The 27,256-nt window shown below is 47.4% G+C and overlaps 1 pseudogene across 1 annotated transcript in view; it reads right to left on the bottom strand.

Moving 5' to 3' along the window:
- Positions 1-9,502: 9,502 nt before the first annotated feature.
- Positions 9,503-27,256, bottom strand: part of LOC143935016 (bMERB domain-containing protein 1-like) — a 31,392-nt pseudogene continuing 13,638 nt past the window's right edge. The window contains exons 3-6 of the transcript XR_013263447.1: positions 22,803-22,876; positions 20,972-21,086; positions 17,346-17,419; positions 9,503-13,216 (exon numbers count right to left, since the gene is read on the bottom strand). The product of XR_013263447.1 is annotated as a bMERB domain-containing protein 1-like (transcript). The remainder of the gene's footprint in view (positions 13,217-17,345; positions 17,420-20,971; positions 21,087-22,802; positions 22,877-27,256) is intronic.

A 27,256-nucleotide genomic window follows, 5' to 3' on the forward strand; every position in this document is an offset into this window, starting at 1 on the left:
AAGCCCATTCCAGGCGGCGGAGCCCGCGACGTCTCCTTCGCGGGCCCCGCCTACCTGTACACGCGCTCGAAATGGGCGGATTTGCCTCCGCCTTACGTGGGCGAGTCCGTTCATTTCAAAAGTTGAGCGAACTGTTTGGCAAACAGTTCGCTGAAACAGTCCGCTCGTGTGTGGGCAAGTCCGCTCATGCAAATTTTGAGCGGACTGTTTGCAGAAACTGTTTGACGAACAAGGTTGGGCAAACAGTCCGCGCGTGTGTACGCGGCCTTACTTTTTTTTGGTTTTCTTTATATTCTCTTTGTGTCTTCAGGACAGGAAGTAAAAGGAAATCTCTCTTAATGGGTGGCAAAAAAACAACAGGGGATTTAAATCAGAACTCTGTGTGGCATATATTGTCTAAATATATTCCTCGCGTGTCTCCTAGAATCTCGGAGATCTTTGTGTACTTTTCCCAGATCTGTGCAGTGATCCAATGTGAGACTTCCTGTAATAAAGACCGCCCATCGCTGATCTCTCTCCTTGTGCAGAGGGACTGGTCTGGTCTCCGCCCCCTCCTGTAGTTTTCCATAGTGGGTGGAGCCTGTTGGGCCCCTCCTACAGCTCTGTTTATTCTTGTTAAGGGGGACTGGTCTTGTCTCCGCCCCTCCTGTAGTGGGTGGAGCCTGCTGAGCCCCTCCCACACCTCTGCTCTCTGCACGGGCTATGTTCAGCACCGTGATGATGTCATCGCTACTTTAACAAGATACTATGTAACTGTGTAAGTTTGGATATGGATACAATTTAAATTTGTTTCCTGACCCAAAGTCGGGTTTATTTGTGTCACACGCTGTCCATGGGTGGTGTGGTCTCTAATCTTCGGTCTCATCATGTCGCCACCCTCAGGAGACGGTTCCCGGTCGCGGTGCGGCTTCCAAAGACAAGGAAACAGATGTGTGAGAATGTGGCGGGGGTCGCGGTGCGCCATCTGCGGAGAGTCTGGGCCACGTAACTCCTCCATGAACTGGAGGACGCCCCTCTCACCAAGACAACTTACCTCCTCAATAACTGGTTCTTACCCCAAATCCCCCGTCCCAGCACAAATCCTCTTCCCCACTCCTAGTGTAAACCCCCCTAAATCCCCCCTCTTAGTAAAAATCCTCTCACCCAAATTCTCCCTCCCAGCACAAATCCTCTTCCCCACTCCTAACATAAATACCCCCCCCCCCCCAAATCCTCCTCTTAGCACAAATCCTCTTCCTCAAATCCCCCTCCTAGTACAAATTATCTCCCCCCAATCCCCCTCCAAGTACAAATCCTCTCCCCCAATCCCCCGTCCAAATGCATATCCTCTTCCCCAGTCCCCCCTCCAAGTACAAATTTTCTCCCCCAATCCCCCCTCCCAGCACAAATCCTCTTCCCTACTTCTAGCATAAATCCTCCCAACCCCCCTCTTTGCACAAATCCACTTCCCAAAATCCCCCCTCCAAGTACAAATCGTCTCCCCTAATTCCCCCCAGCACAATGAGGGAGGTTATGTCAGTGGTTATGAAGGTTATGTCAGATCTTTTATTCTTATAAAGGGTTAAACTATTGGAGGGTCAAACTCTGCCTCTCTCATACAAAGCAGCGGCCCAGCTTCCCCTCAGTCCTATATGACGCTGCCCCATCCCCCCCCCCCCCACCACCACATTCAGGTTCTTTAATGCCCAGGTTAATCAAACTTTTAAATATTTAGAAGGTGAATAAATCCTCACACTTACACCGTGTTAATTCACTATCCCCTTGTGGCGCTAAATGGGACAGATTAGTCCCCCAGTAAGAACTCCAAAAATATATAATGAGAGTATACAGAGTGGATTCATCAATCCCTATTCAATACACCTCAAATAAATAATGTAATAAAACCCACAAAAAAAAAAACTGTTCAAACAAATATGCATACAGTGTCTGCCCAACTTTACATGTGTTTATAACATACAGAAAAAAGCAGGTTAATTCAAAGTGAAAAAAAGAAGAACAATTTCTTAACATATAAGTGAAAAAGTCCTCAATATAAGTATCCCAAAGTAGAACGACAGGTGGTGATAAATGAACAAATCAGCACGCCCTTCTCCTATGTGCTTTCTTATCAGTGTCCCCAGACGATGAAAACTCCTTCACCACACCACTAGTGACCCCCTATGGATGGAGCACTCACCAGATGGATTGCCTAGTACTCTCGCACCAGGCTCAACAGGCGTTTCAAATAGCTTAATTGGGAATCACAGATGTCCAGCACACAATATCCAGAGAGTGTTGCTTCCCTTTTGCAGATTCAAATAGGATTAACTCCCCAAGTTCCTTGGTGTCCAACTGGCTGTATGAAAAAACTTCTCCAATACTCCTTAGGAGTATTGGAGAAGTTTTTTCATACAGCCAGTTGGACACCAAGGAACTTGGGGAGTTAATCCTATTTGAATCTGCAAAAGGGAAGCAACACTCTCTATTGGAGAAGTTTTTTCATACAGCCAGTTGGACACCAAGGAACTTGGGGAGTTAATCCTATTTGAATCTGCAAAAGGGAAGCAACACTCTCTGGATATTGTGTGCTGGACATCTGTGATTCCCAATTAAGCTATTTGAAACGCCTGTTGAGCCTGGTGCGAGAGTACTAGGCAATCCATCTGGTGAGTGCTCCATCCATAGGGGGTCACTAGTGGTGTGGTGAAGGAGTTTTCATCGTCTGGGGACACTGATAAGAAAGCACATAGGAGAAGGGCGTGCTGATTTGTTCATTTATCACCACCTGTCGTTCTACTTTGGGATACTTATATTGAGGACTTTTTCACTTATATGTTAAGAAATTGTTCTTCTTTTTTTCACTTTGAATTAACCTGCTTTTTTCTGTATGTTATAAACACATGTAAAGTTGGGCAGACACTGTATGCATATTTGTTTGAACAGTTTTTTTTTTTGTGGGTTTTATTACATTATTTATTTGAGGTGTATTGAATAGGGATTGATGAATCCACTCTGTATACTCTCATTATATATTTTTGGAGTTCTTACTGGGGGACTAATCTGTCCCATTTAGCGCCACAAGGGGATAGTGAATTAACACGGTGTAAGTGTGAGGATTTATTCACCTTCTAAATATTTGAATAATATACAAACAAGTGGCAGCTGGGGGGAGGTTGGGTGCTGGCGCAGTGTTTACACACTAGGTGGCGGTATTTGATGTGTGTAGTATTTTTTGTTATAATCAAACTTTTACCCAAATATTTTCTAAAGCAAAAAAAGAACAAAAGACAAAGAACACCTCCACCAAGAGTTTCCACGTGTGATATATACAGTATATATTTTATTATATATTTCTTTAATCTCTCTTTTTTTTTCTTTTTACATCCATGTTTTAATGTTTGTCCCCTACGGGGGTCCCAGAGAGGACCAATCATTTAGGCATTTGATGGTAACATTTTACACAGGAAGTTCCAGAAACCAGCAAAGGAAACAAATGAATAAAATATTGGGTACAAAGACAAGGAATTAAAGCATTTCCCCAATATCTCTTTTATGTATCGAAGCAAAGAATGTTCATACGTAAAGTGGAACCCCACCCACGTCTTTATGGTCTTCTCCCTTCTCCCTTCCTCTTACACATTAACAAAAAAATAAATAACAATTCAAAATTAAAAACATGTTTTATTTTTTAGGCCAGGATGAGGTGACGGCCCTCCCGCATGGGCAGATACACCGTGGGGTCTCTGGCAGTTCTCTGACAAAGACCCCACAGCATGCGCATGCTTGACATCTTGTAAACTGCCTCCTGGGATGATGTGGTGTAGCCATCTGTAGCCAAACATATGCGAGGTGTCACACCGGCACACACACCCACCCTGGGCATTGGGGTGAATTTCCCCCTTACAGATGGCTAAAAAGATTAAATGGTGTCAGTGAGAACTTACCTGAGAGGCAGAAATTTCTCAAGGAACCCCTACAACCTCTGGAGGAACCCCTAGGGTTAGACCATGGAGGTCTCTCCATGCTCCAGATCCCAATTAAAGATGGAGACACTGGAGAAGAAGGGCAAAGGGAGAACTTTAGCTTGAAGCAAGACAACAGTGTACTCCATTGTCTCGTACAGGGTTTCCGAAACAGGATTCCACGGAACCCCTGAGGGCATCTTTAGAAGTTGCGAAGGGTCATTGATCCTTTTAGCTAGCTGTAAAGAGATAATTTTTCCCAATGACCACAAGTCATTACAGATGGCTAAAAAGATCAATGGTTTTACTGGGAAATTATCTGATAGGCAGAAATTGCTCATTGCTCAAGGAACCCCTACAACCTCTGGAGGAACCCTAGGGTTAAAAAACCCTGTGCTAGACCATGGAGGTCTCTCCATGCTCCAGATCCAAATTAAAGATGGAGGCACTGGAGAAGAAGGGCAAAGATAGAGCTTTTGCTTGAAGCAAGACAACAGTGGACTCCATTGTCTCATACAGGGTTTCTCTACCAGGATTCTACGGAACCCCTGAGGGCTCCATCAGAAGTTGCTATGGGTCATTGATCCTTTTAGCTAGCTGTAAAGGGATAATTCTTCCCAATGACCACAAGTCTAAGGAGCATTCGTCCCACTGACCATCACACGTATGTATCATGGGTTGTAGATATAGTCATTTTTAGCAGGGGGTTCCCTGAGACCAGAAGGATATCTTAAGGGTTCCCCTAGTTTAAAAAGGTTTAGGAAGCCTTGTCTAGTAAATATATCTTTTTTTTATTATGCAGGGTGAGGTTCCTCTTTAAGTCTTGTCCCAATTTTGTGGAGCTATGGTGGTCTACAAATAATGCAAATTGCTCAAATCATCTCTTTGAACAGCTTACATTTTTTAACTGGAGGAGTGCCGCCTGGCCTGGGAGATATGGGGGCTAAATGATAAGGGGGGGCTAAAGACTGGATCTCTAAAAAGAAAAAGGAAATTTAACCTGAAATCGACGAAACGCGTCAGTAAGCAACATTGTCAATAACTAGATCTCCATTCCAAGTTCTGGTTGCACAAAAACAGCAAAAAGTCTCTCCAGTTGAGGTTTATATCGCACATTTGTGATTTTTATCCATTTAAATAGAATCCAATCTTTATAATTTTTCTTCGGATGTTCTGTTCCCGGCGATCCGTATGGAAAATAAAACAATTAACGTCTTTCAAAGCCGTACTGGTGATGAAGATGATTTTGTCCGGTGAAGGAGGGACTGAGACATATCGGGCAATTCATTGGGGCATCTATCATCATAAAAAGGTAAAAAAAAAAAAAAAAAGGTGCCCTAAATGTTTAGTCCACCCAATGAGGGTATAAACCCTAAAGTATGTGAACCCCTTTCAAACGATGGAAGTCTCCAGTGAAGGGTCCTGTTAATGCTAATTGTGCTCTTCCAAACTTGGTTGGGGGGGGGGGGGGCTTTTTTAGTAGATGTGCAGTTCATTTGGTTCTAAATCGAAATTTGGATGAAATTTTCCTGATTCTGAGATTCGGATGTATCCGAAATTCTAAATGACATTAGTATTGAATTTAAACAAATCCGAAACGACGAAACAAAATTTTGCTCAGAATAACAAATTATCCGAATTCCAATTAAATTGGAAACAAATTCGACAACAAAATCAAATAAATAAAAAAATAATAATTGAAATTTAAGCATTTTAATTACTAGTGTCGATTTTTGAATGCTGACAATAATAGAATAGAATAAAATGGAATAGAATAGAAAATAAAGGAAGAGAATAGAACACAATAATAGAAAATACATAAATAGAAAACAATAGAATAGAAAAAATATAATAGAAACTTAAACAAAATAGAAAGAAGAGATTATAAAAGGAAAGGAACAGAAAGGAAAAGATTAGAATAGAAAAGAAAAGAATGGAAAAGAAAATAATAAAATAGAAAAGATAGAATAGAAAAAATAGAATAGAAAAACATTCAATAGAAAAGAACAGAATAGAAAGAATATAGCCTTTTTTTGAAATTCGAATTGTGAAAAAAAAATAGAAAAGAATAGAATAAAACAGAATAGAATATAAAATAAAAGAATAGAATAAAATAGAATATGGCCCGTCTTCCAAAATTAGATTTTATAAAAGAATAGAATAAACAGAAAAAAAACCTGAATATAATAAAAAAAGAAAATAGAAAATAAAAAATAGAATATAAAAGAATATAATAAAACAGAATAGACTATAAAATAAAAGAATAGAATAGAATTAAATATAAAGGAATATAATAGAATACAAAATAAAAAAATAGAAAAAAATGAATAGATTAGAATAGAATAGAATGAAATAGAAAGAATATAGCCATCTTCCGAAATGTTAATTTCGAAACTTGAATTTTGACTAGAATAGAATAAAATAGAAAGAATATGGCCGTCTTCCAAAATTTTAATTTAAAAAAAGAATAGAATAAACAGAAAAAAAAACAAAATCTAATAAAATAGAAAATAAAAAATAGAATAGAAAATAAAAGAATATATTAGAATAGAAAAGAAAGAAATAGAATAGAAAAGAATAGAAAATAAAGGAATAGAATAAAAAAAATAATAGAACATAAAAGAATAGATTAGAATAGGATAGAATGGAATAGACTAGAATAAAAATTAGAATTCCAAATAGAATAGAACCAACTATTCTTCACAATGAATTCGGATTGATTCGATTTTTTTTTTTAATCCATAGGAAAAAAATTTAATCCGGTCGAAAATGAATAAACAAAACGAAATGTTGGTCTTTGTATCCAGATCGTCATATAGAGTCCTCATCACGTCTTTTTGATGCATTTTCAAGTTCCAGATCTTCTGGAGAACCTCAGCCAGGTTTTCCGGCCGTCTCATCCCATGGCTGCAATGCAAACCTTCAGCAGCATTTCCAGGGTGGAGGGCATCTGCCCCATACCAACCTCTTCCAGGTCCAGGTATGTCCAGGGCTTCATGCATGTATGGTGATGACCAGGGCCACCGATAAGGCAGTACAGCCAGTCCTGTTGTACCGGGCCCTATCAGCTCAGCAAGGGGGGTCCGGCCACCTTTACGGTTCATTTCTGCAAAATAAAAGCAGCAATCTCCGTTTGATTGGATGTTTTGTAGGCTAGAGGAGAGGCCTGAGGGTCTAATAGACTCCGAATCTCTCCATAAAGAGGACCGGTCATGGCTCATGCTATTATGTGTTCCAATCCAGGACAGGGGAGGGGCCAGGGTCAAGGGCGGGTCAAAGGGGGCCCCCCCGAAAAAGGTAGACAGCCCCATAATTTCTAAGAGTGGCCCCCGATGGTGACACCAGGTTCCTCCTCCTCTGTCACATGACTTCAGTGTTTTCCAAAAACCAATAGCGAGATGCGAGTCCTTTGAGGTCAGCATGCAGTGCTGGGACTAGACCCACCACACCTCTACCAGCTAGAAAGGGGGAGAATGATACTTCAGCTGCAGAGAGGCTTGTGACTCTTCTCAACAGCAGGGCCGGGGCAAGGGGTGGGCAGAAGGGAGGCTGCCTCAGGCGCAGAGCAGCAGCTGGGGTGCAATTTAGGATCCTTGCCCTGGGCACTGGACCAGTCCCGGTACTCCTCAACAGTTCTTTCTTCCTGAAACAGCTGCTTTGCTTTTTGCACCCATAAAACACCCAGAGGGGGGTGAAAAAAAAAAAATCAGTAACCACAATGGACACATTTTTCTGGCTGGCTCCTCCCCCCTCTACTCCACTGGCCCAGGGCTCGAGACTCTGCCACCCCCCAGAGTCTCACTTGTGCTGCTGCACTTTCTATACAAAGTCAAGAAACAGTGCAGTATAAGAAGCTGATCCAAACCCCCAGCATCCATCCGAGCCGGAATGATCTCTTTGTGCTCATGTCCTCGGATGATTTGTGCTTGTAGTTAATAGAAGGTAAGTTCCACTGTAGGTTCTTGCTTCCCTACAGAATTCTAAGTATCAGTGCAGGTGGCGGGGAGTGAATCCTAAGTATCAGTGCAGGTGGCGGGGAGTGAATCCTAAGTATCAGTGCAGGTGGCGGGGAGTGAATCCTAAGTATCAGTGCAGGTGCTGGGGAGTGAATCCTAAGTATCAGTGCAGGTGCTGGGGAGTGAATCCTAAGTATCAGTGCAGGTGGCGGGGAGTTAATCCTAAGTATCAGTGCAGGTGGCGGGGAGTGAATCCTAAGTATCAGTGCAGGTGTTGGGGAGTGAATCCTAAGTATCAGTGCAGGTGGCGGGGAGTGAATCCTAAGTATCAGTGCAGGTGCTGGGGAGTGAATCCTAAGTATCAGTGCAGGTGGCGGGGAGTGAATCCTAAGTATCAGTGCAGGTGGCGGGGAGTGAATCCTAAGTATCAGTGCAGGTCTTGGGGAGTGAATCCTAAATATCAGTGCATTTGCTGGGGAGTGAATCCTAAGTATCAGTGCAGGTGTTGGGGAGTGAATCCTAAGTATCAGTGCAGGTGTTGGGGAGTAAATCCTAAGTATCAGTGCAGGTGTTGGGGAGTGAATCCTAAGTATCAGTGCAGGTGCTGGGGAGTGAATCCTAAGTATCAGTGCAGGTGGCGGGGAGTGAATCCTAAGTATCAGTGCAGGTGCTGGGGAGTGAATCCTAAGTATCAGTGCAGGTGCTGGGGAGTGAATCCTAAGTATCAGTGCAGGTGTTGGGGAGTGAATCCTAAATATCAGTGCATTTGCTGGGGAGTGAATCCTAAGTATCAGTGCAGGTGTTGGGGAGTGAATCCTAAGTATCAGTGCAGGTGCTGGGGAGTGAATCCTAAGTATCAGTGCAGGTGGCGGGGAGTGAATCCTAAGTATCAGTGCAGGTGCTGGGGAGTGAATCCTAAGTATCAGTGCAGGTGCTGGGGAGTGAATCCTAAGTATCAGTGCAGGTGTTGGGGAGTGAATCCTAAGTATCAGTGCAGGTGTTGGGGAGTGAATCCTAAGTATCAGTGCAGGTGTTGGGGAGTGAATCCTAAGTATCAGTGCAGGTGTTGGGGAGTGAATCCTAAGTATCAGTGCAGGTGTTGGGGAGTAAATCCTAAGTATCAGTGCAGGTGGCGGGGAGTGAATCCTAAGTATCAGTGCAGGTGGCGGGGAGTGAATCCTAAGTATCAGTGCAGGTGTTGGGGAGTGAATCCTAAGTATCAGTGCAGGTGGCGGGGAGTGAATCCTAAGTATCAGTGCAGGTGGCGGGGAGTGAATCCTAAGTATCAGTGCAGGTGGCGGGGAGTGAATTCTAAATATCAGGGATTTCTGTGGCTCTCCAAATTTATAAATTCATCTCATTTCACAAAGCAACAAAGAATGCATTGGCTGCAGTCTGTGTCTTGTTGCAGAGATTTTCCTTCACTTCCTGTCCAGGAAAACACAACAGGAAGTTGGAGGACATCTCAAAAAAAGTGAGTGGAAATTCCCTCTGTCACCAGAACGGGACTCCCTATTGGCTGCTTGTGCTTCAATATCACCTCCTAATCTTCTGAATCCATTCACAGGATTAATGGTCGTCATCAACACACACTAATACAAAGCACAGTGTGAATGGAGTATTTATAAATCTGATATTCACTGCTTTATAAATATGTATCAAATATAAAATCATGTGATCCTAGAGGAGGAGATGAACAATGTATACTGTGATCAGGGTGGGGGAGGGTATCCTCAGATCTGGAGTATTCCTAAATCCCCCGACAAGTAATAAATCGAATAAATGTCTATTTCAGCGGAGATCGGCACGTGACCATCAAAAGTAAGAAGATGGACACAATGTTACTCGATGTTAGATACAAATTTACCCAATGACAAATACCATGTTACTTGATGGATACATTGTATTTATCAGAGATATCACTGTACAACATTGTATCCATCAGGTGAAATTGGGGGCCCATAAATAAATTATTATTTTTATTATCACAGCACAACATTGTATCAATGATTGAGTAACATTGTAACCATCATTGTACATCATAGTATCCGTCATTGTGCAACATTATACATATTACTGAAAACATTGTATCCATTGTTGTATCCGTCATCACTGTCACAGAGAATCTTTTAGTCATTTAGGCCTCATACAGAAGGGGGCTTGTACTGGTACTGTGCACACAGCTCCGGGCAGATGGAAAAACACATACCCCATGTATGCAGTACATGTCCCCCCCCCCCCATGCACACAGAATGCAGGTTGCCTCTATGCACACAGTAGGGGTTCCCCCCCCCCCACACATAGTATGGGTTCCCCCCTTGCACATGGTACAGGTTCCCCCCATGAAGATAATACAGGTTCCCCCCACGCACACAGTAGGGGTTCCCCCCATGCATACAATATGGGTACCCCCCACGCACACAGTAGAGGTTCCCCCCATGCACACAGTAGGGGTTCCTCCAACGCACATAATACAGGTTCCCCCACATACACAGTATGGGTTCTCCCCATGCACACAGTAGGGCTTCCCCCCATGCATACAGTAGGGGTTCCCCCACACACACAGTAGGGGCTCCCCCACGCACACAGTAGGGGCTCCCCAACACACACAGTAGGGGTTCCCCAACACACACAGTAGGGGTTCCCCAACACACACAGTAGGGGTTCCCCCCATGCACACAGTAAGGGTTCTCCCCACGCACACAGTAAGGGTTCTCCCCACGCACACAGTAGGGGTTCTCACCACGCACACAGTAAGGGTTCTCCTCACGCACACAGTAGGGGTTCTCACCACGCACACAGTAAGGGTTCTCACCACGCACACAGTAGGGGTACTCACCATGCACACAGTAGGGGTTCTCACCACGCACACAGTAGGGGTTCTCACCATGCACACAGTAGGGGTTCTCACCACGCACACAGTAAGGGTTCTCCCCACGCACACAGTAAGGGTTCTCACCACGCACACAGTAGGGGTTCTCACCACGCACACAGTAAGGGTTCTCACCACGCACACAGTAAGGGTTCTCACCACGCACACAGTAAGGGTTCTCACCACGCACACAGTAGGGGTTCTCACCATGCACACAGTAGGGGTTCCTCCAACGCACACAATACAGGTTCCCCCACACACACAGTATGGGTTCTCCCCATGCACACAGTAGGGCTTCCCCCCATGCACACAGTAGGGCTTCCCCCCATGCACACAGTAGGGGTTCCCCCCATGCACACAGTAGGGGCTCCCCCACGCACACAGTAGGGGCTCCCCAACACACACAGTAGGGGTTCCCCCCATGCACACAAAACAGGTTCCCCCAACGCACACAGTAAGGGTTCTCCCCACGCACACAGTAGGGGTTCTCACCATGCACACAGTAGGGGTTCTCACCACGCACACAGTAGGGGTTCTCACCACGCACACAGTAGGGGTTCTCACCACGCACACAGTAGGGGTTCTCACCACGCACACAGTAAGGGTTTTCCCCACGCACACAGTAAGGGTTCTCACCACGCACACAGTAAGGGTTCTCCCTACGCACACAGTAGGGGTTCTCACCACGCAAACAGTATGGGTTCCCCCTACGCACACAGTAGGGGGTTTCCCCCATGCACACAGTATGGGTTCCCCCCACGCACACAGTAGGGGTTCCCCCCATACACGTAGTAGGGGTTCCCCATTGCACTTGGTACAGGTTCCCCCCATGCAGACAATACAGGTTTCCTCCATGCACACAGTAGGGGATCCCCCATGCACACAGTAGGGGTTCCCCACCCATCTGAATGAGTCAATGAGTCATAACTCCCATAAAAGTCGCAGATCTGTGCTGAAATCGTGGTTGATATATTTTGTAGATCAGGGTCCTCAAGTACCCCCAACAGGCCAATGTTTGGGAATTCCTCTTCGATAAAATAGCCGTCCAAAATCCCAAGCCATTGGCGGATATAAAGTACCTGTGCAAGATAAAGGAAAACCTGCAAACATGGCCTGTTGGGGGTCCAGGATGGGGCGGAGAACCTCGGTTGTAGATGACATGGCCTGTTGGGGGTCCAGGATGGGGCGGAGAACCTCGGTTGTAGATGACATGGCCTGTTGGGGGTCCAGGATGGGGCGGAGAACCTCGGTTGTAGATGACATGGCCTGTTGGGGATCCAGGATGGGGTGGAGAACCTCGGTTGTAGATGACATGGCCTGTTGGGGATCCAGGATGGGGTGGAGAACCTCGGTTGTAGATGACATGGCCTGTTGGGGATCCAGGATGGGGTGGAGAACCTCGGTTGTAGATGACATGGCCTGTTGGGGGTCCAGGGAGGGGCGGAGAACCTCGGTTGTAGATGACATGGCCTGTTGGGGATCCAGGATGGGGCGGAGAACCTCGGTTGTAGATGACATGGCCTGTTGGGGGTCCAGGGAGGGGCGGAGAACCTCAGTTGTAGGTGACATGGCCTGTTGGGGGTCCAGGGCGGGGCGGAGAACCTCGGTTGTAGATGACATGGCCTGTTTGGGGTCCAGGATGGGGCGGAGAACCTCGGTTGTAGATGACATGGCCTGTTGGGGGTCCAGGGAGGGGTGGAGAACCTCAGTTGTAGGTGACATGGCCTGTTGGGGGTCCAGGATGGGGCGGAGAACCTCGGTTGTAGATGACATGGCCTGTTGGGGATCCAGGATGGGGCGGAGAACCTCGGTTGTAGATGACATGGCCTGTTGGGGGTCCAGGATGGGGCGGAGAACCTCGGTTGTAGATGACATGGCCTGTTGGGGGTCCAGGAGGGGCGGAGAACCTCGGTTGTAGATGACATGGCCTGTTGGGGTCCAGGGAGGGGCGGAGAACCTCGGTTGTAGATGACATGGCGGTTCTGTAATGCAGACGCCGTTAGTTGTCCGCTTGGAACGCACTTTTCTTGCTGGTGGTGGGCCGGCAGCCCAACTGCATCTTTTTTTTTTCTTTTTGCAGGTGAATTCTTATGAGGTGAAGAGTTGAGAGCGGCGTGCGAAGGATGACCCGGGACGAGCGCAGAGAAGAGGCGAATCCCAACACACATCCCACTCACACAGTTTTGAACACGTAAATGAAGGCGGAAAACATTTGGCCGCTGGCACCGAGGTGACCATGAACTGCTGCAGCCAATCAGAGTAAGGCTTTTGCCGTGCGGCCATTTGATAAGCTTTAGCGGAAGCAAAAAACGCGGCGAGGCGTTACATGATGGAGCAGGTGAAGCCCGCAGCACTCCTTCAGCAGCGTCAGTCCCGTCTTTGTGACGTGGGGTTGGACGTTTGTTGCGCTCGAGAGGTGACAGTTGAGGCCTTTTCCTTTCTGTGGACTGAGAAGAAAAAGGAAAAGATTTATAATGCGCTAAAAGAGCTGCTTCAAGTGTCATCAGATCGTAACTGTACCAAGCCTGGAAAAGTATTCATACCCCTTGACATTTCCCACATTTTCTCATGTTACAACCAAAAACATAAAATGTATTTTATTGGGATTTAATGTGATGGACCAACACAAAGTGTCAAATAATTGTGAAGTGGAAGGAAAATGATAAATGATACAAATAAATATGTGAAAAGTGTGTGGTGGGGGGGGGGGGGGGGGGGTGTACGCGGCATAACAGGTTTTCTTCTAAGATTGTCCTGTATTTGTCTCCATCCATCTTCCCATCAACTCTGACCAGCTTCCCTGTCCCTGCTGAAGAAAACCATCCCCACCACATGATGCTGCCACCACCATGTCTCACGGTGGGGATGATGTGTTTGGGGATGGGCGGTGTTAGTTTCCCCCACACATAGCGTTTGCTTTTAGGCCATAAAGTAGAATTTTGGTCTCCTCTGACCAGATCACCTTCTTCCACATGTTTGCTGCCCCCTCCCCCACATGGCTTCTCACAAACTACAAACAGGACTTCTTATGACTTTCTTTCTCCAATGTCTTTCTTCTTGTCACTCTTCCATAAAGGGCAGATTTGTGGAGAGACGACTAATAGTTGTCCTGTGGACAGATTCTCCCCCCTGAGCTGTGGATCTCTGCAGCTCCTCCAGAGTTACCATGGACCTCTTGGCTCTTCTCTGATAAATGCTCTCCTTGCCCGGCCCGGTCAGTTTAGGTGGACGGCCATGTCTTGGTAGGTTTGAAGTTGTGCCCATACTCTTTCCATGTCCCGATGATGGATTGAACAGAGCTCTGCGAGATCTTCAAAGCTTGGGAGATTTTATTATAACGAACCCTGCTTTATACTTCTCCACAACTTTATCCCTGACCTGTCTGGTGTGTTCCTTGGCCTTCATGATGCCGTTTGTTCACTAAGGTTCTCTAACAAACCTCTGAGGGCTTCACAGAACAGCTGTATTTATACTGAGATTAAATGACACACAGGCGTTATCTATTTACCAATTAGGTGACTTCTGAAGGCAATTGGTTCCACTAGATTTTAGTTAGGGGTGTCAGAGTAAAGGGGGCTGAATACAAATGCCCCTCCCCCCCCCCCCCCCCCCACACACACACACTTTTCACAGATTTGTAAAAAATTGTAACATGACAAAATGTGGAAAATTTCAAGGGGTATGAATACTTATCGTGTCACTGCCCCGCCCCCCTGACCATGCTCTGGCAATCACGACGCACAGGAAAATCTCTCCTCCTGCCTATCAGCTTACAGAAAAGCCAATTCCCGATGAAAAGCCCCATTTCAACTTTCAGCGTGTGTTGCAGCTCAGCATAGAAATACGTTTTTGGGGAAATATAACATTTTGATACATTTTATTAGGGATCTTCTTTAATAACACGCAATACGTAAAGCGCTCTAGTCTGGCGTGTATTTCTCTTTGAATTGCTGCTTTTCACATTTTTTTATGGACTGGCGCAGTTTTTTTTTTTTTGCTTTTATATAATATGCAAAGCGTCTATTGGGCTCAACAACCAATCAGATTCCAGCATTGCTCATGGAGCTTCCTTCATTAAAAGGAGACGTTTTTAGCAGCAGGAGCGGCTTATCGGAAAACTCTTGGAGTAATGCATGGCGCCACAAAGGGGATTTATTTTAACGGAGCGTTTTGATGTGCGCAAATCTCCAGAAGATTACTGGAAGCGGGGGCGGGGGAGGTGTGTGTGTGGGGGGGGGGGTCCTCCGGGAATTATAGAGTGAGGACGGGGGTGGGGAGGTTCAGGGCGACGGAGCCACTGATGACTAATCCTTTTCTCCAACGCCGGATTCATCTCAGAAAAGCGTAAAGTGAACCTGTCGGCCATCTTGATGCGTATTTGCGGTTCCTTAGCGCACATGTGATGAGGAGGATTTACATGTATGTCATGTATGACTATGAACACGCATTGTGGTGAAGACCTCTCATTGGATTGAATGGGGCGAAATGTGAACCTGAATCCACTACCGTGTCACTGCCCCGCCCCCTGGCACTAAAACGCTGCATAACAGTACCCGGGGGGGGGGGGGGAGGTTATATATACAGTGCTTTGAAAAAGTATTCATACCCCCTGAAATTCCCCACATTTTCTCATGTTACAACCAAAACCATAAATGTATTTTATTGGGATTTTATGTGATAGACCAACACAAAGTGTCACATAATTGTGAAGTGGAAGGAAAATGATAAATGATACAAATAAATATGTGAAAAGTGTGGGGGAGGGGTATTTGTATGGCGCCCCCCGGAGTCAATACTTTGTAGAACCTCCTTTCTCTACAAGTCTTTTTGGGGGTGTCTCTACCAGCTTTGCACATCTAGAGAGGACATTTCTGCCCATTCTTCTTCTTTGTAAAATATCTCAAGCTCTGTCAGATTGGATGGAGAGCGTCTGTGATCAGCAATTTTCAAGTCTGGCCACAGATTCTCAATGGGATTTAGGTCTGGACTGTGACTGGGCCATTCTAACACATGAATATGCTTTGATGTAAACCATTCCATTGTAGCTCTGGCTGGATGTTTCGGGTCGTTGTCCTGCTGGAAGGGGAACCTCCGCCCCGGTCTCAAGTCTTTTGCCGACTCTAACAGGTTTTCTTCTAAGATTGTCCTGTATTTGTCTCCATCCATCTTCCCATCAACTCTGACCAGCTTCCCTGTCCCTGCTGAAGAAAACCATCCCCACCACATGATGCTGCCACCACCATGTCTCACAGTGGGGATGGTGTGTTCGGGGGATGGGCGGTGTTAGTTTCCCCCACACATAGCGTTTTGCTTTTAGGCCATAAAGTAGAATTTTGGTCTCCTCTGACCAGATCACCTTCTTCCACATGTTTGCTGCCCCCTCCCCCACATGGCTTCTCACAAACTACAAACAGGACTTCTTATGACTTTCTTTCTCCAATGTCTTTCTTCTTGTCACTCTTCCATAAAGGGCAGATTTGTGGAGAGACGACTAATAGTTGTCCTGTGGACAGATTCTCCCCCCTGAGCTGTGGATCTCTGCAGCTCCTCCAGAGTTACCATGGACCTCTTGGCTCTTCTCTGATCAATGCTTTCCTTGCCCGGCCCGGTCAGTTTAGGTGGACGGCCATGTCTTGGTAGGTTTGCAGTTGTCCCATACTCTTCCCATTTTCCGATGATGGATTGAACAGAGCTCCGTGAGATGATCAAAGCTTGGGAGATTTTATTATAACGTAACCCTGCTTTATACTTCTCCACAACTTCATCCCTGACCTGTCTGGTGTGTTCCTTGGCCTTCATGATGCTGTTTGCTCACCAAGGTTCTCTAACAAACCTCTGAGGGCTTCACAGAACAGCTGTATTTATAGTGAGATTAAATGACACACAGGTGGACTCTATTTACTAATTAGGTGACTTCTGAAGGCAATTGGTTCCACTAGATCTTAGTTAGGGGTATCAGAGTAAAGGGGGCGCCATACAAATGCCCCTTCCCCACACTTTTCACATATTTATTTGTATCATTTTCCTTCCACTTCACAATTATGTGACACTTTGTGTCGGTGTATCACATAAAATCCCAATAAAATACATATGTCTGGCCTTCATGAAGATGCTTTTGTCTCAAAAACGACCCCTCCTTCTGAAAATACCAATTACCTGGCTCTCATGATGATGCTTTTATTTCAATACCGACCTATACTTCTGAAAATGCCAGGTGTGTGGCTCACCTTCTGATGCTTCAGCTTTAATGCTGACCCCCACCTTTCTGAAAATGCTACAGAGCAGGTATAGAGATGAGGAATTCCTTGTTTTATTTGCTGAGGGCCGGGAGTCAGATGTATCCGGACAACTAGAGATTCTAGAAGGAGAGCAGAAGCGGCTCCCATACGGCCCTCATGACAGGTGCGCTATAATAAAGCAGCTCTGCGAGTGGTGGGGCTGCCGGGTCCATTGAGGGGTGAGGGGTGCACACCATGACCAGCAGGACCCGTAGGGGGCACTATGACTGGTCTCACACCTTGGCAGCAATCTTTCTCTTCACAATAAACAAAGTATCACAAGCTTTTCTGGGCTCACCTGCCTTCTTCAGGTAACTTCTGGAAAGTCGGCTCTGCAGAAAGTCCGCCATGTCCTTGTCCTCCTCCCGCTCCCTGAAAAGAGACGGCGTTACATAGACAACCTCTGTTGTATTTGACGAGAACCCATAACATAGTGAGTAGTATCAAGGGAAATGTAAAGAGGTGCAAGTGAAGCGGTTATGTACACTCAGGAGCTGGGAGATGGGAAGCTGTTATGTACACTCAGGAGCTGGGAGATGAGAAGCTGTTATGTACACTCAGGAGCTGGGAGATGGGAAGCTGTTATGTACACTCAGCAGTTGGGAGATGGGAAGCTGTTATGTACACTCAGGAGCTGGGAGATGGGAAGCTGTTATGTACACTCAGGAGCTGGGAGATGGGAAGCTGTTATGTACACTCAGGAGCTGGGAGATGGGAAGCTGTTATGTACACTCAGGAGCTGGGAGATGAGAAGCTGTTATGTACACTCAGGAGCTGGGAGATGAGAAGCGGTTATGTACACTCAGGAGCTGGGAGATGGGAAGCTGTTATGTACACTCAGGAGCTGGGAGATGGGAAGCTGTTATGTACACTCAGGAGCTGGGAGACGGGAAGCTGTTATGTACACTCAGAAGCTGGGAGACGGGAAGCGGTTATGTACACTCAGAAGCTGGGAGACGGGAAGCTGTTATGTACACTCAGGAGCTGGGAGACGGGAAGTGGTTATGTACACTCAGGAGCTGGGAGGCGGGAAGCTGTTATGTACACTCAGGAGCTGGGAGACGGAAAGCTGTTATGTACACTCAGAAGCTGGGAGATGGGAAGCTGTTATGTACACTCAGGAGCTGGGAGACGGGAAGCGGTTATGTACACTCAGGAGCTGGGAGATGGGAAGCTGTTATGTACACTCAGGAGCTGGGAGATGGGAAGCTGTTATGTACACTCAGGAGCTGGGAGATGGGAAGCTGTTATGTACACTCAGGAGCTGGGAGATGGGAAGCTGTTATGTACACTCAGGAGCTGGGAGATGAGAAGCTGTTATGTACACTCAGGAGCTGGGAGATGAGAAGCGGTTATGTACACTCAGGAGCTGGGAGATGGGAAGCTGTTATGTACACTCAGGAGCTGGGAGATGGGAAGCTGTTATGTACACTCAGGAGCTGGGAGATGGGAAGCTGTTATGTACACTCAGGAGCTGGGAGACGGGAAGCTGTTATGTACACTCAGAAGCTGGGAGACGGGAAGCGGTTATGTACACTCAGAAGCTGGGAGACGGGAAGCTGTTATGTACACTCAGGAGCTGGGAGACGGGAAGTGGTTATGTACACTCAGGAGCTGGGAGGCGGGAAGCTGTTATGTACACTCAGGAGCTGGGAGACGGAAAGCTGTTATGTACACTCAGAAGCTGGGAGATGGGAAGCTGTTATGTACACTCAGGAGCTGGGAGACGGGAAGCGGTTATGTACACTCAGGAGCTGGGAGATGGGAAGCTGTTATGTACACTCAGGAGCTGGGAGATGGGAAGCTGTTATGTACACTCAGGAGCTGGGAGACGGGAAGCTGTTATGTACACTCAGGAGCTGGGAGACGGGAAGCTGTTATGTACACTCAGAAGCTGGGAGACGGGAAGCGGTTATGTACACTCAGGAGCTGGGAGACGGGAAGCTGTTATGTACACTCAGGAGCTGGGAGGCGGGAAGCTGTTATGTACACTCAGGAGCTGGGAGACGGAAAGCTGTTATGTACACTCAGAAGCTGGGAGATGGGAAGCTGTTATGTACACTCAGGAGCTGGGAGACGGGAAGCGGTTATGTACACTCAGGAGCTGGGAGACGGGAAGCTGTTATGTACACTCAGGAGCTGGGAGATGGGAAGCTGTTATGTACACTCAGGAGCTGGGAGATGGGAAGCTGTTATGTACACTCAGGAGCTGGGAGACGGGAAGCGGTTATGTACACTCAGGAGCTGGGAGACGGAAAGCAGTTATGTACACTCAGGAGCTGGGAGATGGGAAGCTGTTATGTACACTCAGGAGCTGGGAGACGGGAAGTGGTTATGTACACTCAGGAGCTGGGAGGCGGGAAGCTGTTATGTACACTCAGGAGCTGGGAGACGGAAAGCTGTTATGTACACTCAGAAGCTGGGAGATGGGAAGCTGTTATGTACACTCAGGAGCTGGGAGACGGGAAGCGGTTATGTACACTCAGGAGCTGGGAGATGGGAAGCTGTTATGTACACTCAGGAGCTGGGAGACGGGAAGTGGTTATGTACACTCAGGAGCTGGGAGGCGGGAAGCTGTTATGTACACTCAGAAGCTGGGAGACGGAAAGCTGTTATGTACACTCAGAAGCTGGGAGATGGGAAGCTGTTATGTACACTCAGGAGCTGGGAGACGGGAAGCGGTTATGTACACTCAGGAGCTGGGAGATGGGAAGCTGTTATGTACACTCAGGAGCTGGGAAGCTGTTATGTACACTCAGGAGCTGGGAGATGGGAAGCTGTTATGTACACTCAGGAGATGGGAGACGGGAAGCGGTTATGTACACTCAGGAGCTGGGAGATGGGAAGCTGTTATGTACACTCAGGAGCTGGGAGATGGGAAGCTGTTATGTACACTCAGGAGCTGGGAGATGGGAAGCTGTTATGTACACTCAGGAGCTGGGAGACGGGAAGCGGTTATGTACACTCAGGAGCTGGGAGACGGGAAGCTGTTATGTACACTCAGGAGCTGGGAGATGGGAAGCTGTTATGTACACTCAGGAGCTGGGAGATGGGAAGCTGTTATGTACACTCAGGAGCTGGGAGATGGGAAGCTGTTATGTACACTCAGGAGCTGGGAGATGGGAAGCTGTTATGTACACTCAGGAGCTGGGAGACGGGAAGTGGTTATGTACACTCAGGAGCTGGGAGATGGGAAGCTGTTATGTACACTCAGGAGCTGGGAGACGGAAAGCTGTTATGTACACTCAGGAGCTGAGAGATGGGAAGCGGTTATGTACACTCAGGAGCTGGGAAGCTGTTATGTACACTCAGGAGCTGGGAGACGGGAAGCTGTTATGTACACTCAGGAGCTGGGAGATGGGAAGCTGTTATGTACACTCAGGAGCTGGGAGATGGGAAGCTGTTATGTACACTCAGGAGCTGGGAGATGGGAAGCTGTTATGTACACTCAGGAGCTGGGAGACGGGAAGCTGTTATGTACACTCAGGAGCTGGGAGATGGGAAGCTGTTATGTACACTCAGGAGCTGGGAGATGGGAAGCTGTTATGTACACTCAGGAGCTGGGAGATGGGAAGCTGTTATGTACACTCAGGAGCTGGGAGATGGGAAGCTGTTATGTACACTCAGGAGCTGGGAGATGGGAAGCTGTTATGTACACTCAGGAGCTGGGAGATGGGAAGCTGTTATGTACACTCAGGAGCTGGGAGATGGGAAGCTGTTATGTACACTCAGGAGCTGGGAGATGGGAAGCTGTTATGTACACTAATCCTCTTTTGTGTGGTTCTACTTTGAACTCATGTGGAGATGTTGGCCCATCAGCACATGGTCTCATGATGATCTCCCGTTCCTCCACAGAATAACTGGATGGGGTCCAGCAGCAGAAGATTGGGGGGACCCCCGTCCACCATGATCAGGACCACTTACCGTAACCTCTCAAATTCCACATCGTCTACTAGGAAATCCCGCGTCTCCACCAATTTGCTGATGGACTGGAGAAGCTCCTCCTCCTTCTGATGGTCCTCCTCCGTCTTCTCCTTCTCTGGAAAAAGAAACGTCCCGTTACTCCATGCAGTACATTGGCCCACCAGCTCTCTGCGTACCGCCTGCCACATCCGGGGCCGGGTCCTCCACCTGCTGGGCATATTGCTGAGTGACAGGCGGGGTGCTGGATGCTGATGAGCTATCTCTGTGGACTTCAGAACTACAGAACACCTCCCTGCTATACCATAGAGCCCAGATGCCCAATGCAGGCCCAGCCAGCTCTCTGTGTGCAGCCTGAGCTAGGTCTGCCACCTGTTGTCCTGGGCTAGGTCTGCCATCTGCTGGCCAGTTTGCAAAGTGGCAGCGGAGTGTCGAGTGCTGATAATCTCCACCCATAAGTATAGGCAGTGCTGACACCAAGTTCATCTAGAGACCATTATGTGTCAGCAAACCCCCCCCCCCCCCCCAAAAAAAAAACAGAACTAATCTGCATGCTTACCACCTAAGCAAAAATTCCCTCTCCTCTCAGTACAAATCCACCCCCTGGCTGGAAATCACCCCTCCTAGCACACGTCTTCTACCCTTAAAATCCCCCCCTAGCTGGAATCTCCCCTCCCAGCACAAATCTTTGCCCCCCCATCCCCAAATCCCCCCAGAAGAAATGCCCCTCGCCCCAAAAAAAATCACCCCTCCTAGCACACGTCTTCTACCCTTAAAATCCCCCCCCCGCTGGAATCTCCCCTCCCAGCACAAATCTTTGCCCCCCCCATCCCCAAATCCCCCCCAGAAGAAATGCCCCTCACCCCAAAAAAAATCACCCCTCTTAGCACACATATTCTACCCTTAAAATCCCCCCATCCCCTTGCTGGAATCCCCCCTCCCAGCACAAATCTTTGCCCCCCCATCTCCAAATCCCTCCAGCAGAAATGCCCCTCCCTCCAAAATATCACCCCTCCTAGCACACATCTTCTACCCTTAAAATCCCCCCCCCCGCTGGAATCCCCCTTCCCAGCACAAATCTTTGCCCTCCCATCCCCAAATCCCCCTGGCAGAAATGCCCCTCCCCCCAAAAAATCACCCCCCCCCCAGCACACATCTTCTACCCTTCAAATCCCAGGCAATCGGCTACATACAGAGATAAAATACAGATATGTTGAGCTGTTCCAAAGAATTTCTCTTTCTGTCCATCCAGTCTTAAAGCGGGAGTCCGCCGGGAGTCCACGTTTTTTTTTTTTTAAAGCCAGCAGCTACAAATACTGCAGCTGCTGACTTTTAAAATGGTGACACTTACCCGCCCAGCGCGCCCGCAATGTCGGCACCCGAAGCCGATCTCTCGGGTGCTGCCGCCGCCATCTTGGGTATGGGAATCAGGAAGTGGAGCCTTTCGGCTTCATTTCCCGGTTCCCTACTGCGCATGCGCGAGTCGCGCTGCGCAATAAGGACGGTCCCCGCTGCCTCTGGGATCTGTGTGTTTCCCAGCAGGCAGCGGGGGACTTTCAGAAAGAGGCGTAATCTACGCCCCTTTCCGCAGAGAGCTATCCCGGAAGTGGGTGCAGATACCTGTACTGTACAGGTACCTGCACCCCCCTCCCCCTGAAAGGTGCCAATTGTGGCGCCGGAGGGGGGGAGGGTTCCAATGAGCGGAAGCTCCACTTTAGGGTGGACCTCCGCTTTAAGATTTACACAGTACTGGCAGGGGAGGGGTCCTAATCTTTTTTTTTTCTTTATACGGGACGGGGATTTGCCACCATGGGAATAAGGTTTTGGTTCTTACCTGGAATGGCCACAAGTTTCTTCAGATCCTTCTTCAGCCTCGTAATTTCTTCACACAGATTGAAATCGTCCATCCTGGACACACACACAACAATCGGACGGTTAGAGCATGGCGACCATTGGGGGACCTTTATCAATTCTAGCACACAGCAAGGCAATAATAAAGGCGACCTTCAGTCATTCTCTCATCTTTCCATCTATTAAATCTTCTGCCCTTCTTCTTGTTTTATCTTCGGATAGTAAAACATTTTTTTTCTGACAGTAAATCCCTTATACAGCCCACTTCCTGTTTCCTGTCTGGTCATTATCCTAGGACTATGACATCATGTACAGCTCTCTCTCTCTCACTCACTCTCCTGAGAGTTTGCCAGGAAGAGGGGGGGGGATGAGTCATAAGAGGGCCAATGAGAGCTGCAGAGCTGGGGGTGTGTGTCTGTGTAAATCCAGCAAGTGAACAAGCGGCAGCTTCAGCTGCCCACAGTTAAAATGGCTGCAGCCGGACTCAGTGGAGGGAGATTTCTGCAGCATATTCGGCAAGTACAGAATATATAAAACAATATGCAAAGTGGTTGGAGAGAAGCTTCAGAATGGCAAAATATGTTTTTGTTACAAATTATGTGAACAGACTGCAGTTCCTCTTTAAACAGAAGCAGTGAGATAAATTCATAGCTCCCAACTGTCCCGGATTTGGAGGGACTGTCCCGGATTTGGAGGGACGGTCCCGGATTTGGAGGGACGGTCCCGGATTTGGAGGGACGGTCCCGGATTTGGAGGGACGGTCCAGGATTTGGAGGGACGGTCCAGGATTTGGAGGGACGGTCCAGGATTTGGAGGGACGGTCCAGGATTTGGAGGGACGGTCCAGGATTTGGAGGGACGGTCCAGGATTTGGAGGGACGGTCCAGGATTTGGAGGGACGGTCCAGGATTTGGAGGGACTGTCCAGGATTTGGAGGGACGGTCCCGGATTTGGAGGGACGGTCCCGGATTTGGAGGGACGGTCCAGGATTTGGAGGGACGGTCCCGGATTTGGAGGGACGGTCCCGGATTTGGAGGGACGGTCCCGGATTTGGAGGGACAGTCCCGGATTTGGAAGGACGGTCCCGGATTTGGAAGGACGGTCCCGGATTTGGAGCAATGTCTCTCTGTCCCTCATTCCTCCTCATTTGTCCCTCATTTTCTGATCTCTATAGTTGTATATAAAATGCACTTTTTATCTATCAAAAAGTGTTTCCCAGTGCTAAACCTTTCATCCAATTTCTAAATTGCTGCGATTGTAAATACCAAAATCCAATATAAAGTTATAATAGTAAAAAGCACTCGTGAGTTTAACCAATCTTATTTTTTTTGTACAATTCTCCTTTAAGGGGGGCGTGGCAAGGGGTGTGTCCTATGCCTGCATACTTTTGCTGATAGGTGTCCCTCATTCCCATCTCAGAAAAGTTGGGAGGTGTGCAAATTATGGGGCAGATTTGTTACGAAGTTACAGCTGGGAGTTCTAAATGACCCTCCCCCGCTGCCCTAGAGCTCAGTCAGGGTACCCCAACCTGGGGGGCGACTTTACGTTTTCTTCAGGGGTTCCTTTGGCAAAATTCTTCCAAAAATGACAAGAGTTGTACAGAAGGCAGAGGGTGGATGAACCTTTTAGGTTTAGGGTTTTCCTTACAAACCTTCTATTCGCTGGCCTCCCAACAACCAATGACATCGTCAGTTGATAAGGAGGACGTCAGGGGCGAACCCGCCGGGTAAGGCAACGGAAGTGACGTTTCGTCAGCTGCGCGTGCGTGCCACCGGCACCTGGTTTTGCACACCTCCCAACTTTTTGAGATGGGAATGAGCGACACCTATTAGCAAAAGGCTAGTAGGCATAGGACACACCCCCTGTCACGCCCCCTTAAAGGAGAATTATTTTTTAAATAATGATTAAACACAGAAGTTTTTATTTATTTTTTACCACTATTGTTCCTTTATATTGGCTTTTGAAATGTACAAATGCAACAATTTGATGAAAGTGGATGAAAGGTTTAGCGCTGGGAAACACTTTTTGAAAGATAAAAAGTGCATTTTATATACAACTAGAGGGGCGGTGCGTCTATTAAGGGCGCCGCCCCCTCTCTCCAGCCACCCCCCTCTATGAATAAAGGATAGATTCAAGCATTGTATGAATCTATCCATGGCTGCCGGCGCCCCCCCCCCCCCCCCCCCATTCAGGCTTCCGGACCCTTTTCTGACGTCGGGTGCCTGAATTACAGTGGCGGGGGTGCATTTTTTAAGCACCTGATTAGAGCCAGAGGCTCCAATAGACTTTAAAAAAGGTGAACTGCGAGCGCAAAGCATTGCGCTTGCAGTCCACCCAGGTGTGTTAGAAAAGCAAATTAATATTTGCTTTCCTAGCACTGAAACGCCTCTTAGCCAATCAGGTGCGTCAGGTGCGATTGGACGCCAGGAGGAGGGGGAGGAGATGCATGGAGGGCACAGGAGCCGCTGTCTGACCTGCTGCAAGGTCCCACCTCTCGGCACTGTTACCTGCTGCCTGACCCGCCACTGAGATAGGGTAAGTGCCGGGCAGATGGCGAGCAGGCGGGGGGGGGGGGGGTCACAGTGCAACTTTTGATGGGCACAGTGGCACTATTTGATGGGGCACAGTGGCACTATTTAATGGGGCACAGTGGCACTATTTAATGGGGCACAGTGGCAGCGTTTGTTGGCCACAGTGGCAGCGTTTGTTGGGCACAGTGGCAGCGTTTGTTGGCCACAGTGGCAGCGTTTGTTGGGCACAGTGGCAGCGTTTGTTGGGCACAGTGGCAGCGTTTGTTGGGCACAGTGGCAGCGTTTGTTGGGCACAGTGGCAGCGTTTGTTGGGCACAGTGGCAGCGTTTGATGGGCACAGTGGCAGCGTTTGATGGGCACAGTGGCAGCGTTTGATGGGCACAGTGGCAGCGTTTGATGGGGCACAGTGGCAGCGTTTGATGGGGCACAGTGGCAGCGTTTTATGGGCACAGTGGCAGCGTTTTATGGGCACAGTGGCAGCGTTTTATGGGCACAGTGGCAGCATTTGATGGGCACCGTGATGTAGCAATTTAAGTTTTTTTCCCCAGAATTTTTCCGTTTGTTTGCACCCCCCCAAAAAAATTCTGAGCACCAGCCGCAACTGTACAACTATATAGATCAGACCACAATGTGGGACAAATGAAGTGGAATGAGGGACAGAAGGACTTTGTTCCAAATCAGGGACAGTTGGGAGCTATGGCGTTTGCCAATCTGAAAGAACACCTGCAGTCTGAAGTCAGCAGCGGACATCTTACTACACCCAGCTACGTCTTCAATTTAGGAGTTCTGTGATGCTGTTTGGATGTCTCTTTTTGAAAGCCTAAAGGTTTAGCGCTAAGCAGCGCATGGTGTACAAAGATGGCCACCGCAACCTTCCTACTACTGGCGTCCAGCTTCTTTCAATAAGTAACATTAAAAACAGCATCACAGATGTCAATATAGTATATTTATTTATATCCACTCAGTTTATTGCTAAAATTAGTCCTAAATTCAAGACGTAGTTAGGTGTAGTAAGATGTCCGCTGCCACCTTCTTCAACATAACTTTCAGGTCTCAGGGAACCCCCGCTAATAATTACTATATCTGAGAATGTTCCTTACATTGGTGATCAGTGAGAAGAATGTTCCTTACATTGGTGATCAGTGAGAAGAATGTTCCTTACATTGGTGATCAGTGAGAAGAATGTTCCTTACATTGGTGATCAGTGAGAAGAATGTTCCTTACATTGGTGATCAGTGAGAAGAATGTTCCTTACATTGGTGGTCAGTGAGAAGAATGTTCTTTACATTGGTGATCAGTGAGAAGAATGTTCCTTACATTGGTGATCAGTGGGAAGAATGTTCCTTACATTGGTGATCAGTGGGAAGAATGTTCCTTACATTGGTGATCAGTGAGAAGAATGTTCCTTACATTGGTGATCAGTGGGAAGAATGTTCCTTACATTGGTGATCAGTGGGAAGAATGTTCCTTACATTGGTGATCAGTGAGAAGAATGTTCCTTACATTGGTGATCAGTGGGAAGAATGTTCCTTACATTGGTGATCAGTGAGAAGAATGTTCCTTACATTGGTGATCAGTGGGAAGAATGTTCCTTACATTGGTGATCAGTGGGAAGAATGTTCCTTACATTGGTGGTCAGTGGGAAGAATGTTCCTTACATTGGTGATCGGTGAGAAGAATGTTCCTTACATTGGTGATCAGTGAGAAGAATGTTCCTTACATTGGTGATCGGTGAGAAGAATGTTCCTTACATTGGTGATCAGTGGGAAGAATGTTCCTTACATTGGTGGTCAGTGAGAAGAATGTTCCTTACATTGGTGATCAGTGAGAAGAATGTTCCTTACATTGGTGATCAGTGGGAAGAATGTTCCTTACATTGGTGATCGGTGAGAAGAATGTTCCTTACA

Source organism: Lithobates pipiens, unplaced genomic scaffold (assembly GCF_037356315.1).
Source record: "Lithobates pipiens isolate NorthernLeopardFrog02 unplaced genomic scaffold, aLitPip1_a1.2 Scaffold_28, whole genome shotgun sequence".
Taxonomy (NCBI): Eukaryota; Metazoa; Chordata; class Amphibia; order Anura; family Ranidae; genus Lithobates; species Lithobates pipiens.